This window comes from Marmota marmota, unplaced genomic scaffold, assembly GCF_001458135.2.
Source record: "Marmota marmota marmota unplaced genomic scaffold, marMar, whole genome shotgun sequence".
Taxonomy (NCBI): Eukaryota; Metazoa; Chordata; class Mammalia; order Rodentia; family Sciuridae; genus Marmota; species Marmota marmota.
The window spans coordinates 6,745,009-6,757,221 of record NW_025999983.1 but is presented as its reverse complement, the minus strand read 5'-3'; the positions used below and the strand labels follow the sequence as shown (position 1 = coordinate 6,757,221).

At 47.7% G+C, this 12,213-nt stretch overlaps 1 protein-coding gene across 3 annotated transcripts in view; it reads right to left on the bottom strand.

Annotated features, from left to right (window-relative positions):
- Agpat4 (1-acylglycerol-3-phosphate O-acyltransferase 4) overlaps positions 1 to 11,872 on the bottom strand; it is a 103,078-nt gene extending 91,206 nt beyond the window's left edge. Inside the window, exon 1 of one of the 3 annotated variants that reach the window (XM_015498606.2) lies at positions 11,724 to 11,872. The gene's annotated coding sequence lies outside the window, so the exon portion shown is untranslated. Of the gene's footprint in view, positions 1 to 5,571; positions 5,840 to 11,613 lie in introns of those variants that run through there. The other 2 variants (XM_048805881.1, XM_048805882.1) reach the window with 2 other exon arrangements.
- Positions 11,873 to 12,213: the final 341 nt, after the last annotated feature.

Below are 12,213 nucleotides of genomic sequence, written 5' to 3'. Positions count from 1 at the left end.
GGGAGCATGAGACCCTCATAGTGATGCTCAGGACAGCTTGTTAAGATGTGAACTGGCAAATTGCACACACATGTTGTGCTCAGATTTCAAAGACAACCCCAGTGTAAGCACCTGCATGAGAACGTGAGGGTAACGTATACACTGTGGCAACAGGATCAGCAATTGCTTGTCCAAGGTGACGGGAGAGAGTAGAGCACAGAGTAGGCTTTGGAATCATCCAGAGAAGGGGTTCTCTAGCAGAAACAAGGGAAGGTACGTAAAGGTGGTGACCAGAGACCAGGGGCAAGAGAACCAAGCAGCCCTCCATCAAATATGCCATCAGAAACGGGGAACAGAGAAGGAAAGAATCCAGGCAGGCATACTCTGGCGGGTGACTCCATCCCACCCAACCTCACGACTCAGATTCCTCATTTGGAATTGGATGGTAGAAGAAGAAGCCAGGAGACCACAACAAGGTCCTTGCTCCCAGAGTTACTCAGAGACCACCCAGCTCAGTTTCATTCTCAAAACCACCACAGATGTTCCTTCAGTGTGGGAGGCTGCAACTAAGTCTGAAAAGCCTCTGCTGTGTCTTCAAACTCCATGGGAATTGTGCATGTCATATCAGGGCCTATGCAACTTTGTTTCAATTTAATAAATCTTTTCCTTGGAAGTTGGGCATCCTGGTACACACCTGTGATCCCAGCAACTTGGGAAGGTGAGGCAGGAGGATCGCTAGTTCAAGGACAGCCTGGACAACTTAGTGAGACTGTCTCAAAATAAAATTAAAAGGGGCTGTGACTGTAGCTCGGTAGCATAGTGCCCCTAGCTTCCAGCCCCAGCATTGAGAAAAAAAAAAAAAGGTTCCCTCAGGTCTTGCAAAACTGTCACTTGAGAGCGAGATGACTGAGATGATCGCAGCTCTGCACACACCCGGACGACCTCCACACGCGGTGCCTCCGTTGCCGAGTGCACATTCACCTGGACGCCTCACTGAGCAGGCCAGGAAACAAGGGCCACACTCAAGGGGACCTTGGATAAGTCAAATCCTAGTGCCAGGGACAACGCACACCAAGACTCAGCTCCTGGTCTGAGTGAGCTCAAGGTCTCTCGGACAGAAAGTCAAAGGCCGTGCTTGAGGCCCAGTCCAGGCTGTTCCTAGTCCTGTTCCCCTCTCTGTCACTCCTCATAGTCCCTAAAAGGCCCCTGTCTACACTGCTCATGGAGAGTGTTCAGTGGAGCAGGCAGGCAACCCCCCAGGTGGTCACTGATGAAACATTCCCACCATACTGATGGCATGTTGACTGACAGGTGGCCAGCTCAGCACCCTCAGGACACAGCTAGATGCAGACCTTACAAAGTCCATGTTGAAGGGGGGGCATTTCTCTAACAAGGCTTCACTTGATTCTTCCCTTGTCGCTTTGAAATTCACGTTTTTTTCTTTTTTTCCAACCTTCTCCCAGATCTTCTCCTCCCTAACCTCATTTTCTCTGAATCACCTCTTTAAAAGCCCCCTGTTCCTGCTGATGGGCAGAATCACAGCCTTTGGGACAGGAGTCCCCGGTCTTCTCTTTTGCTAGCAAAACAATAAACTGTCTTTTTCCTTTTTCTCAAAACTTGTCCTTGTCATTGGATTGGCATCAGGGACAAGGACCGAGCTTTCAGCAACATTTTCTCTGGGGAGCAAGCCTGACTGGAGCTGCTGCTGATCTGACTGTGGAGAGACAAGCAATCGTTCAGCCATTTGAGAAGATGGCGGGAGTCAGAGGAAGCCCTAACGCAGCGAAACCTGGAACCAACCTAAAAATTAATAATAATTAAAAACTGGGCAAACTCTCTATGGTCCTTTCTCCCAGTCACCTGTAAAAGTTCACTCCTTTTAGTCTTCTAGAAATGGGGGTCAAATTAGTGTTTTAGTGATCCCGTGAAACTTTCATCAGACCATTTGGTCTTGGTAACTTCTTAAGTTTTCCTCTGATTTGAGGGATTGAGATGGAAAAAAATCTCGGCACATTTTGAAGCTAAAGGAAACTTCTTCAGCCTGAAAGAAGATCCAGCGAGACTGGGGAAAGGCAAGAACGAGCCCAGGAAGTATGTGCAATTGTTTCACCACAGAGCAAAGTCATGGCGACTCTAGGACCTAGTTAACCTTTATGGTCCTCAGTTTCAAATCAAATTAGAGAAAATTCGGTGTGGATGGCGAAAGGATGAATGAGACACTTTCTGTAAAGTTCATACCACAGCAGGCCGAATAAAGTGCTGCTTTTTGAGGTGCATACGTGGCAAGGTTAAAAACTCAGTGCAGTGAGCCACACTTGGAAAGAATAACACAGAAGAGTTGTTGTTGTTTCCTGTATTTACTACTCTAGAGTGTGGAAGAGGCCCTGGATACATTATCCAGTTCTGCTGACCTCTCAGACCGACTCCCTCCCCTCCATCCCCCTTCCCCAGGTCTGCAGAGGGACCCTCTAACTACCTCATGTACAAGGTGAGAACTGAATCACCTTGTACATGAGGTACAAGGTGATTCAGTTCTTGGGCCCCTTTACTTCCTGCTGGGACAGCCCACATCCTTCCTAGGGTCGCAGTGAAACTCTAGCCTCTCCCATCCTCCAAGTCCCTTCCTTACCAGGCCAGATCCCTCCATCTCTGGGCCAGATCCCTCCATCTCCATCTCTTTCTGATTCCCATTCCAGCCTCCCGGAAACCAAGTGCTGTCTCCCTCACCCCCAATCTTGTACTGCCCAGGTGACCTACAGAAATGCTACCCAGCACTAATCTTGCTTATCTCCCAGGACAAGGATGCCTGAGGCCAGAAATTCCTCTTCCTGCAGGCTCTCGAAATGGTTGGATCTAAGATAGAGGTCAGAGTGACCCCAGGCAACCTCAACCTTCGTTAGAACCCAAACTGCAGGGCCAAGGACCACCCCTCCCACCAGGGCCATAACTGTTGACAATGGCCAGGAGGAGAACCAGAAAGAAAGGAGCAAAAAGGAGTGGTGCTCAACCTCCTGGAAAATCTCCACCCATTCCCAGAAAAGACAGAAATATCCTCCCCTTTCCCCGGCCCCCCACCCCTTCCACCCCTTCTGTAGCCTCCAACCCCCCCCCCGGGGAGGGTAAGTGATTTGCAAGTCTCCCCCCCATTTCTCCTATTCGGACCAAGGATAAAAGTCCCCTGTGCTGCCCGCTGGGAGCTTGGTCTTGTTAGTGGTTCCACAATCCTGAGGGAAAAGAACTAGTTAAGGGGCAAAAACATTGGTAACATAAGCACATTAGGATGAGTGTCCCCCATTCCCAGATGTAACTGAGGGTTTACTCTAGGAAATATTTCTGGAATCCCTGACTTGACGTCTGGTGGGTGTGTGGGTGGGTGTGGGGGGTCAGGTAGCCCCCTTTCAGTGTCCCCACAATGCTCTGTGTACACACCTGATCTCAGGGTGTTCAAATGACCTATTTAGGTTGCTACCCTGCCCTCCTCCAAGGCATGGCTGGTATCAGATTTATTCTTGCACCCCTAGTGCGAGGTAATTGATAGCCTGAACACAAGAATTTGGCCAAAAATGCTCCAATAGGGTTCTGGATGCTCTAATAGGGTTCTGTGTGAGAAGATAGAACAAAAGACTCATCTCACTCCTGTCAATCTTTAAGGTCTGGAAGGAAGGGAGATGGGAAGACACAGGAGTTATGGAACCCAAGTGTCCCCCAAGGAAGACCAACTAAGGCCCTAGCTGAAGGGGGCAGAGCAGCTGGCCCAGGAAGGCCATCAAGGTGGCCCCTCATAGGGGAAGCAACAGAGAAGGGAGGCTTCAAAGGATGGGGTTGGGTGGTGGGAAGCAAGTTCATAGCTGGGGATGAGATAGGAACTTGGGGATAAAGAAAGGAAATTCTCTCAAAGGAAAAGTATCCATAAGCCATTGGAACACAGGCAACACTATGAACTGATGGAGAACAAAACAAGCAACTGGTGAGCAATTCAGTCCTCATCCTTGGCCCACGTCTTCGCCTGCAAAAGTGACCCAATGTGGGGCAATGGGCCAGCACACAGGGAGACCAGGGTGAACTGTGTAACCCTATCCCGACTCCACCTCCAGCTCGGCCCTAGCTACTGTGGAGCTACCGTCCTCCATAAATATTAACACCCCAAAGCAAGGTTTGCTGCTTCGGGCTCTCAAGATGACCCGCATTCTCCCTTGCCTGTCTCTGCTTTCCTAATCGAGTCTCTGCCTGTGCCTCTGACACATCCTTAATTTCTGCCACGACTTTGGTGGAGAACCCACAGGTCCTGAATGGAGGTTCCTCCAGGAACTCCCCGCCTCCTTCTCTAGCAGGAATGAGACTCCCGGCAAGAAGTGGGAGGAGGACCTTAGTAGATTAGCTGTTAATCATCTGTGAATCAAGGTTAAGCGAATTCTCCCTGAGGGAGAAGGAGAAGGCTGCAGACCAACCCCGCCAGGCAGGGGGAAGGGTCCTGGGTGGAGCCCTGTCAGGCCACCCAGTCACACCCAGCTCCCAGTTGTCACTCTGGTTACGAGAAACCCTGGTTCCGAGAGCATTCTCCATGCAGATTTACCAGAAGCCCCACATATTTCAATAGTGCATGATTCCACGTGTGCCTTCCACTCAGTGTATGATTTTCCAAGTTCTCTTAAAGTATTTGTGAATTTAAATTAAGAAATTGCCATTTTGGTGGGGACACCCCTCCTCCCCCATCTTTGTCAGAAAATGAGTCCTCAGAAGGTTTACGGGGCCGGGGCTGGGGCTCAGTGGTACAGCACTTGCCTAGCATATGTGAGGCACTGGCTTAGATCCCCGCCACGACATAAAAATAAAAACAAATAAAATAAAGGTACTGTGTCCACCTACAACTGAAAAATAAAATAAAATAAATAAAAGGAGACAAGAAATCGAGGAGCAGACCAACAGGACTTCAGAGAACAGGAGTTGCATGTGCAAATTCCCTCAGGCAGTGGTTCCCAGTGGTGGGCAATTCTGTCCCTTCAGGCAATAACTGGAAATTTCTGGAACATGTTGTTAGGACTAGGGCTAGGGGGACTATTATGGCATCTAATGGGATTGGCCACAGATGCTGCTCAGCAGTCTAGCCCACACAGGACAGCCCCTCAACTGAGAATTCTTTGGCCCCAAACCTCGATAGTAATGAGATTGAGAAGTCTTGCCCTGGGAGAGCCTGGCTGAGAGACCACACGGGCCACCTGACCACCCGACTTCTTGCACCCCATTTTTCTCCAGGCTACAGTGCCATGTGTGTTCAGGGCCAGCTGCTCTGTTTTGTGCTAAAAACAGTACAATTAAGAACCCTGTGCCATCAATAAGAACGACTGCAGTAATTAAGATAAACCTGTCAAGAAATAATTATCATATACTATAGTCCTGCATCTAGAAAGAGTTCCTGTTTTTTGAAGGCTGAATAGAGAGAAAATATCAGAGAAACAGACAGACGGTGGAAGGGTGGCTAGACAAGGTGTCCACATATTCCAGGACGGAAGTGGCTCATCTTGTCTCCTTTCGGCTCACCTTCCCCCACGGTAGAAAAGGGAGGACAGAGAGGGGATGGGCTAGGTGACTTACGAGTAGGATCCAGGGTAAAACTTCAGATGACCGCATTGACTGTATGCTTCTGGCTACAGCATCCCGGGAAGAAGATGTGCTTGGTGCTTTAAAATTTCATCAGCCTTGGTTAACCTCTGCCCACAGAGAATTGACTGCTCAGGAGGAGCCCATGGAGATGGGAGACAGAGCAAATCTCACTGCTGGATCAATCCATTTCTCCCATTCTCATTTCCAACTCTGTCCAAGATGAGCCCTGGCAGTATCTTTCCAGACCTGCCTTTAAACTTAACAGTGATGAAATCGACAAAAGGTTGAAAGAAAACCTTGGATTCCATCCAGCCACAGCCTCGGGAACCAGGAAGAGCAGCCCTGGGAGTACCCTTAAGTGCTGCCGCTCAGGGAGCTTCAACCTTGGCTAAACCCTGGGCTGAGCACAGCTTGGATTCAGATGTTTTAACCACAGGGTCCTCCCCTGCTCCCATCTCAGGTCTTTGACTAAAACACAAAAGACCACATTCCCTTGGAAATGATGGCAGCACATCTTATCAGCACCGCTGAGTTTCCCTCCAGTTTCTATAATACTTCTCTCTTGCAGTATTTCTGCAGCTCTTACAAACTAGGATGGAAGCATGCAAGGGGAAGGTCTCTGTGGTCCAGCTTTGTTCATTATTTAAAGGAAAATCTCCTGCACATCTGCTCTGTACTGGGTTGAGCACCAGGCACTGGGAATCCTGAAGAATTTGCCACAGCAACACAGGCATACTTGGGGGTTTCAAAGCCAGGCTCTGGAAAGCAAGAAACTGGGTTCAAATCTCAGCTCTGCTACAATCCTAGGTGAGTCAGTCTTTTTTTTTTTTTTTAACCCGGATTGAACCCAATGGTACTTACCTATTGAGCTACATCCCCAGCTTTTTAAAAATATTTATTTTTTAAAGACAGGGTCTCACTGAGTTGCTTTAGGACCTTGCTAAGTTGCTGAGGCTGATTTTGAACTTGTGATCCTCCTGCCTCAGCCTACTGAGCCTCTGGGATTACAGACATGTGCCACCACGCCTGGAAGTCTTGCTAATCTCTACTTGCTTTCTCTGTAAGGGGAAAGTGATAACAGTTTTGACATGCTAATGTGTTTATGAGGATACCATGAATTAATAAACAGACTGACATGCAGGGAGCACTCAATGTGGATGGCATTTTCACATATCCTATGGGCCAGACACCTCACTGTCTGCAAATTGCCTCATCCCCCATACTGAGGAACCCTCTCCTGCAAGCATTTTAGTGTCAGCTTCAAACTACCATAAAATCCAAAATGCACTCTCCTCTTACAGACTGCACAGGGGAAGGACCTTGAAGTAGCTCCTCGGTCTTACCCAAGAGAGCAGAGACAAGAAGTGACAGGGATCAGCTTCATGCTGGAGGGACAAGCTGATCTCTCCTGAGACTGAAATCACAAAGAAAATGCTGCATTCTTTCTCCCCAGACCAGCCAAACACAGGGGCAGGTCTTCCAGATGAACTCTGTCTTGCTGCCCATGTGATTTCCAGACTAAGGTAGAAATGAAGTGGGGCAAACTGTTCTACCAGGAGGAGCTTTGCAACGTGAATAGGAAGGGAAGACCACAGCACAGCTGTCGAAATGCCTTCTCTGCCTGGCCTGGGTGACCCGCTATTTCTACATGGCCGAATACAACTGTCAGGGGGCAAAAACCCCTTATTCCTATTGGAACAAGACATGGACTTGGAATGAGTTGTGGGGAATAAGCTTCACAGGAAATGAGGATTCATGACGTCAGTGGGCATATAATTTTGATGAAGGCAGCTTCTCTTTTTAAAAGCATGCTACATTTTATGTCTACCTGGGGGGAGCTTATAGTCCCTGGGAAATGTAGGAGCAACTCAAAACAAGAGGAAAGCTCCAGATGATCTCGCTTAGCTTGTTCTTTTGGAAAGAGAATACCCAAGCCTTTCATACCAGGGCCGGAAATCCTGCTTCTTCCCATTTTGTTAATTAACAAATGTTTCCCAGCCTTACACTCAACCAACAAGGGGGAAAAAAGTAAAATAGACAACAATCAATGACTAATCACACACTCTTCCCTATCTAGCATGATCTATGTATAAAATTGTTCAATGAAACTATGTTCAGTGTCATTAGCTGACAAATGCGTCTGTGGAACGTAAGGGTCCCCTGGAGTTGCCACGTTGCCTCCCTGCTAGTTCCTAAGCTTCTTAGAGGAGAACTACTTTCCTGCTTATTGCTATGTCACAACATACAGTGCCTGTGACGTCACACTCAACACTATTTGTTGAATGGATGGATAATGGATGGGTGGTCTGCCTGTGTGGGTGAATGAATGAATGAATGAAGGGTGACTGGAAGCTGTGACTTGGAGTCAAAGACAGAAGTAGAGCAAAACAGATTGGAGCAACAAAGTGATGACGGAAGGAAAACAGGTAGGCCATCTTGGTGGAGCAAGAGTACGTTCTGGAAAAGGCAGGTTAGAAAGATGGCTCCATGATGATGTTCGACAGACATTGCTCTGAGGACATTTCTTCTAATCCTATCATTAGAAGAAAACAGGAGTCAGCCAGTCACAGGCTGTCCCTTCAACGCCCACTGGAGGGGTGAAGGCTCTGGCATTGAAAGTGCCTGCTCTGCTCACCTGACCCATAGAGATACACAATAAGCACTTGTGCAGAGGGGTCCTCTTCCCTCGGCCTTGGCAGTGTTGCTGCCCCTCATAAGCACACACAGGAAGCCAGATTTCTGGGTTCTGATGACAGCTTTCTAACTCATTCTGACATAGACAGAGGCTGCTGCATTAAAGCTGCCCAGGTTCTGTTAATGTTGCACAAGCGCTGACATGTTTCTCCAACAGGGTACCAAAACCCACTCAGAAACGTGAATGCCACCTGTTTCCATGCCACCACCCTCCTTCCAGAATATGGCAGGTAGGACAAATTGCACTGTCCACCAAATGGCCATCAGAGCACCCACGACTTTAAGCAATAGCAGTGGTAGGAATTATTAGGAGGATATCTTATTAGGGTACATTTGAGGTTCCCTCTTCTCAAATTTTTTTCTTACATATTTAAATTTTGACTTAAGTCTAACCTTTTAAGTTTTGAGCTCCAGCTAAAACATTAATGGATTACGAAGGATTCTGCACACAAGGTAGTGCTAGCACACCTGGAATCCGGTATGATCCACCTGTAGGCAACTTGGGAGGCCGAGGCAGAAGGATCTCAAGTTCACAGGCAGACTAGGCAACCTATTGAAACCCAGACTCAAAATACAAATTAAAAAAGGCTGGGGATGTAGCTCAGTGGTAGAGAGCCCTGGGCTCAAACCCCTATACTAGGGGAACAGGGCTGGGGTGGAGTGGAAGGGGTGGGGATAAGGACTCTGTCTTGAAGTCAGTCTTTCTTTTAAGTCCTTCTTGAACTGATTTTTTTTTAATTCTGTTCCTGAATCTGTATCTGTTTCTATTCTTTCAGCCAGCACAGAGCATACCTGCTTGGTTTCTCCACTGAAGACTGACTTCTGCTTGGACCAGGAAGCTTGCTAGATCCATGATCCATTCTTTATCACCCATCTCTGCTTTCTGGGGCATCCTGGGCAAGAATTCCTCCACCTGGTGAACTTCAAGGACTAGCTGCATCCCACTTCCTCCTCTCCAGCTGGGTGCTCTCCTGCACTGTACCACCCTGTTAAGGTGGATTTTAAACTTGAAAGCAGACCTTCTAGCCTGAAAATGGACCTAGAAGATGCACATTTCCCCTGTGACTAAGATATACCTTCTACTTGTCTCACTAGTTTCACAACAACCGAGTCAAATTCTTGCAGATGGTGAAAACCAAGGCAATGACTGCCTCGCTCCAGTTGTTAACTCAGCGTCACCTCCATTCAGCCTCTTCCAGAGAGCCCCGAATTCACATCCGCTGCAGCATTACCTTCCCCAGCTCAAGACGGCTAATTATTTTAACCTCTCTCTGAATATCACAAAGTGGTTTTCATTTTTTTGTTTGGGGCTATGCTGCCATAGGGTTCTTACTATTCGTTGAATTCCATACCACTAGGCTTTTTGAAATGCCTGCTCTGGAAACTCAAGAGAGCTCACAAAGCAGACTTTGACTTACACACTGTCAATTTGCTTTGGAAGGTCATGTGGGAACTCTACATCCTTTAGGTCCATTTTCAGGCTAGAAAAACAGTGACTTGGCATAAATTCCTTCCAGAACAAGCACTGAAAACCTACCATCCCACCGTCTCTCTATGTGAACTGACATGTGCTTTTCAAAATGAGGGTCATATTCTTTTGACAATACTTATCTGGGCTGTGCCCTTTAAATCTTCCCTTGTCTTTGCTTTCAGTTCTAGCTTTGTACCTGCTATTTATTTAGCCCCAAGATTCTTGGATGACTTCTGAATCTGAAATGCTCGGGATCTCTCTCGCGCTGTAGTCACTTTTATAAGACATAGATAATAGCATGTTTAGATGAGCCTCTCTGAAAACAGAGCCTCATTAAAACCGCCCCTTCTTCCTGCTCCCACCTGGCAGGGTTACTCAGGATTCTAAGCAATGTTTTAGGCTTCCTTTGGTGAAGGTGGGGATCGAACTAAGCAAACTTCACAGATCTCCTTACAAATAATTTTAGGAATCCAGTATAGAGTTGGTAATATAATTTTGGTAATTTAGGCTGCCCATCAAAAGCATAGGGTCTTTTATTATTAAATATTTCCTCGTGGACTGAAAAAAAGCATCAGTTTAAGCAGCATTTGTTAATAGGTCCATTTGGATTATGTCTTTCTAAGAGATGTGTTATTTGATTCTAATTATATTTAATTTGCTAAAAAAGTAGATAATAATTTTCTTTTTTTTTTCTGAAAAATCAGTCTTTCTCCCCAAACAGAACATGAAGACAATTCTGTAGTTTTAACTTGGGACTTGTGATATTTTGGCCCTATTCTCCTGGCACACCTACACATATATACATACACACACACACACACACACACTCACAAACTTCCTTCCCTCTCTTGACTTTTTTTTTTTTTCCTCAGCTGAAGATGGTTAACTAATAAGCACAGATGGGTCAATCCTACAGTTTTGGAACAGAAAGTCCATCAACCTTCACTTTTAACAAGGGTGAACAGGCTTGGTAACCCACCTAAGGGCAATGCACAAACAAAACATGGAGAATTCTGCTGGTTGTTACCATTTGTTCCCCCCAGGTCCAAACTGAACTTTGAATTAATGCTACCGTAAGTTCACACAAGAGCAAAGACCCATCTTAAAGATACTGAGCTATGTAGGCAAGCCTGGGTAGCTGATAACTATTTATCAGTGCGAGTTCTCAGGCACTCTCTGAAAGTTTATTTCAAGGATCTCACCTCCTTCCTATAAACACTCCTTCTCCTTAGCTTGCAGTCAATATCACATCTTAAGAAATGTTTAGATTTTCTAAAAAAGAAAAAACACCCAGACACTAAAGACTTGCATAAACATCAAAGTATTCCGTTTTTAATTCCTAGATATGATGGAGAAATTCATAGGCCCCAAAATAAGTAAATAAAGAGGTGATTACAAATGCCTGTTTCCTTGACAACTCCCCTCCCCCAGCCCTCCTGTGATAGGGAAAAACCAAAATGAAAGTGAGGAGGGGTAGCCACCAAGCCATGCTGGATTCCAGCAAGCCCAAGCAACAACAGGCACAGAAAGGAAATACAAATAAATCAATTTAGGTCGGGTCTGCATTTGGTGTAGTATTTTTGTGGTTGCCATAGAAACGCCAAAGACGGAAGAACATGTTGCACGACACAAAAGAGAGCAATATGTATCAGGAACATTCTCCCCAGCTTCATCCTTAGCGGAGAAAATGCTTGCATCGGGGGCAGTGGGTGGAGGGGCCAAGAGCAGCGGCTGCAAGTGGAACCCCGCAAGGCACGCTCCCCAGCCCCGCACAAAGCCGCGGTCCTCGGGTGGCCGCGCAGCCGCCCCCGGCTCCCCGCAGGCCCCCTGCACCTCCCCACGGCCGCCCGCTCCCGCGGCCAGCCTACCCTCCAGAGGTCCGAGGAAACCCAGGCGAGGAGAGCACTGTGCGGGAAGGGGATCCAGACATCAGCCACACCCAGAGAAGGTGCCTGGAAATGGCACCAAGAGCACATACCTCCTTCCTCGCAGCCCTGGGCACATGGACTTAAGAGCCAGAAACTGAAAGGGAGCCGGCTGGGGTTCAGAAATTGCCACTACTTTACAGGAGCTGTAAGTCAGCCAACACTGGAAAGAAAAAGCGAGACTCCACCCAAGGGGTGGACCCTTCGGGAAGAAAAAAAAGTGATCCTCAGCTGACGTCTCTCCCCACCCATGTCACTTCCTTTTAAAGCTAGGATTTAGCGGCCCGGGGAGGGAAGGTCGCATGGTGTAATATGAGTCACCCCTTGCCCCCTCCAATTAGTGCGAGGAAGTGCCCGGTCGCCTGCGTTTGGAATCACGTTTGAGGTCTGGCTGCGGAGGGCCGGCATCACCAACAAAGCGGGCCAAGGGGCCTCCTCGGCGCCCCCCTCCCAAGTCCTGTTGCATCCCAGCGCCGCCGAAATGGCTCCTCAACCCAGCCTCCCCCCACCCCGGGCGGGCGACCTGGAACCATCCGCAGGAGG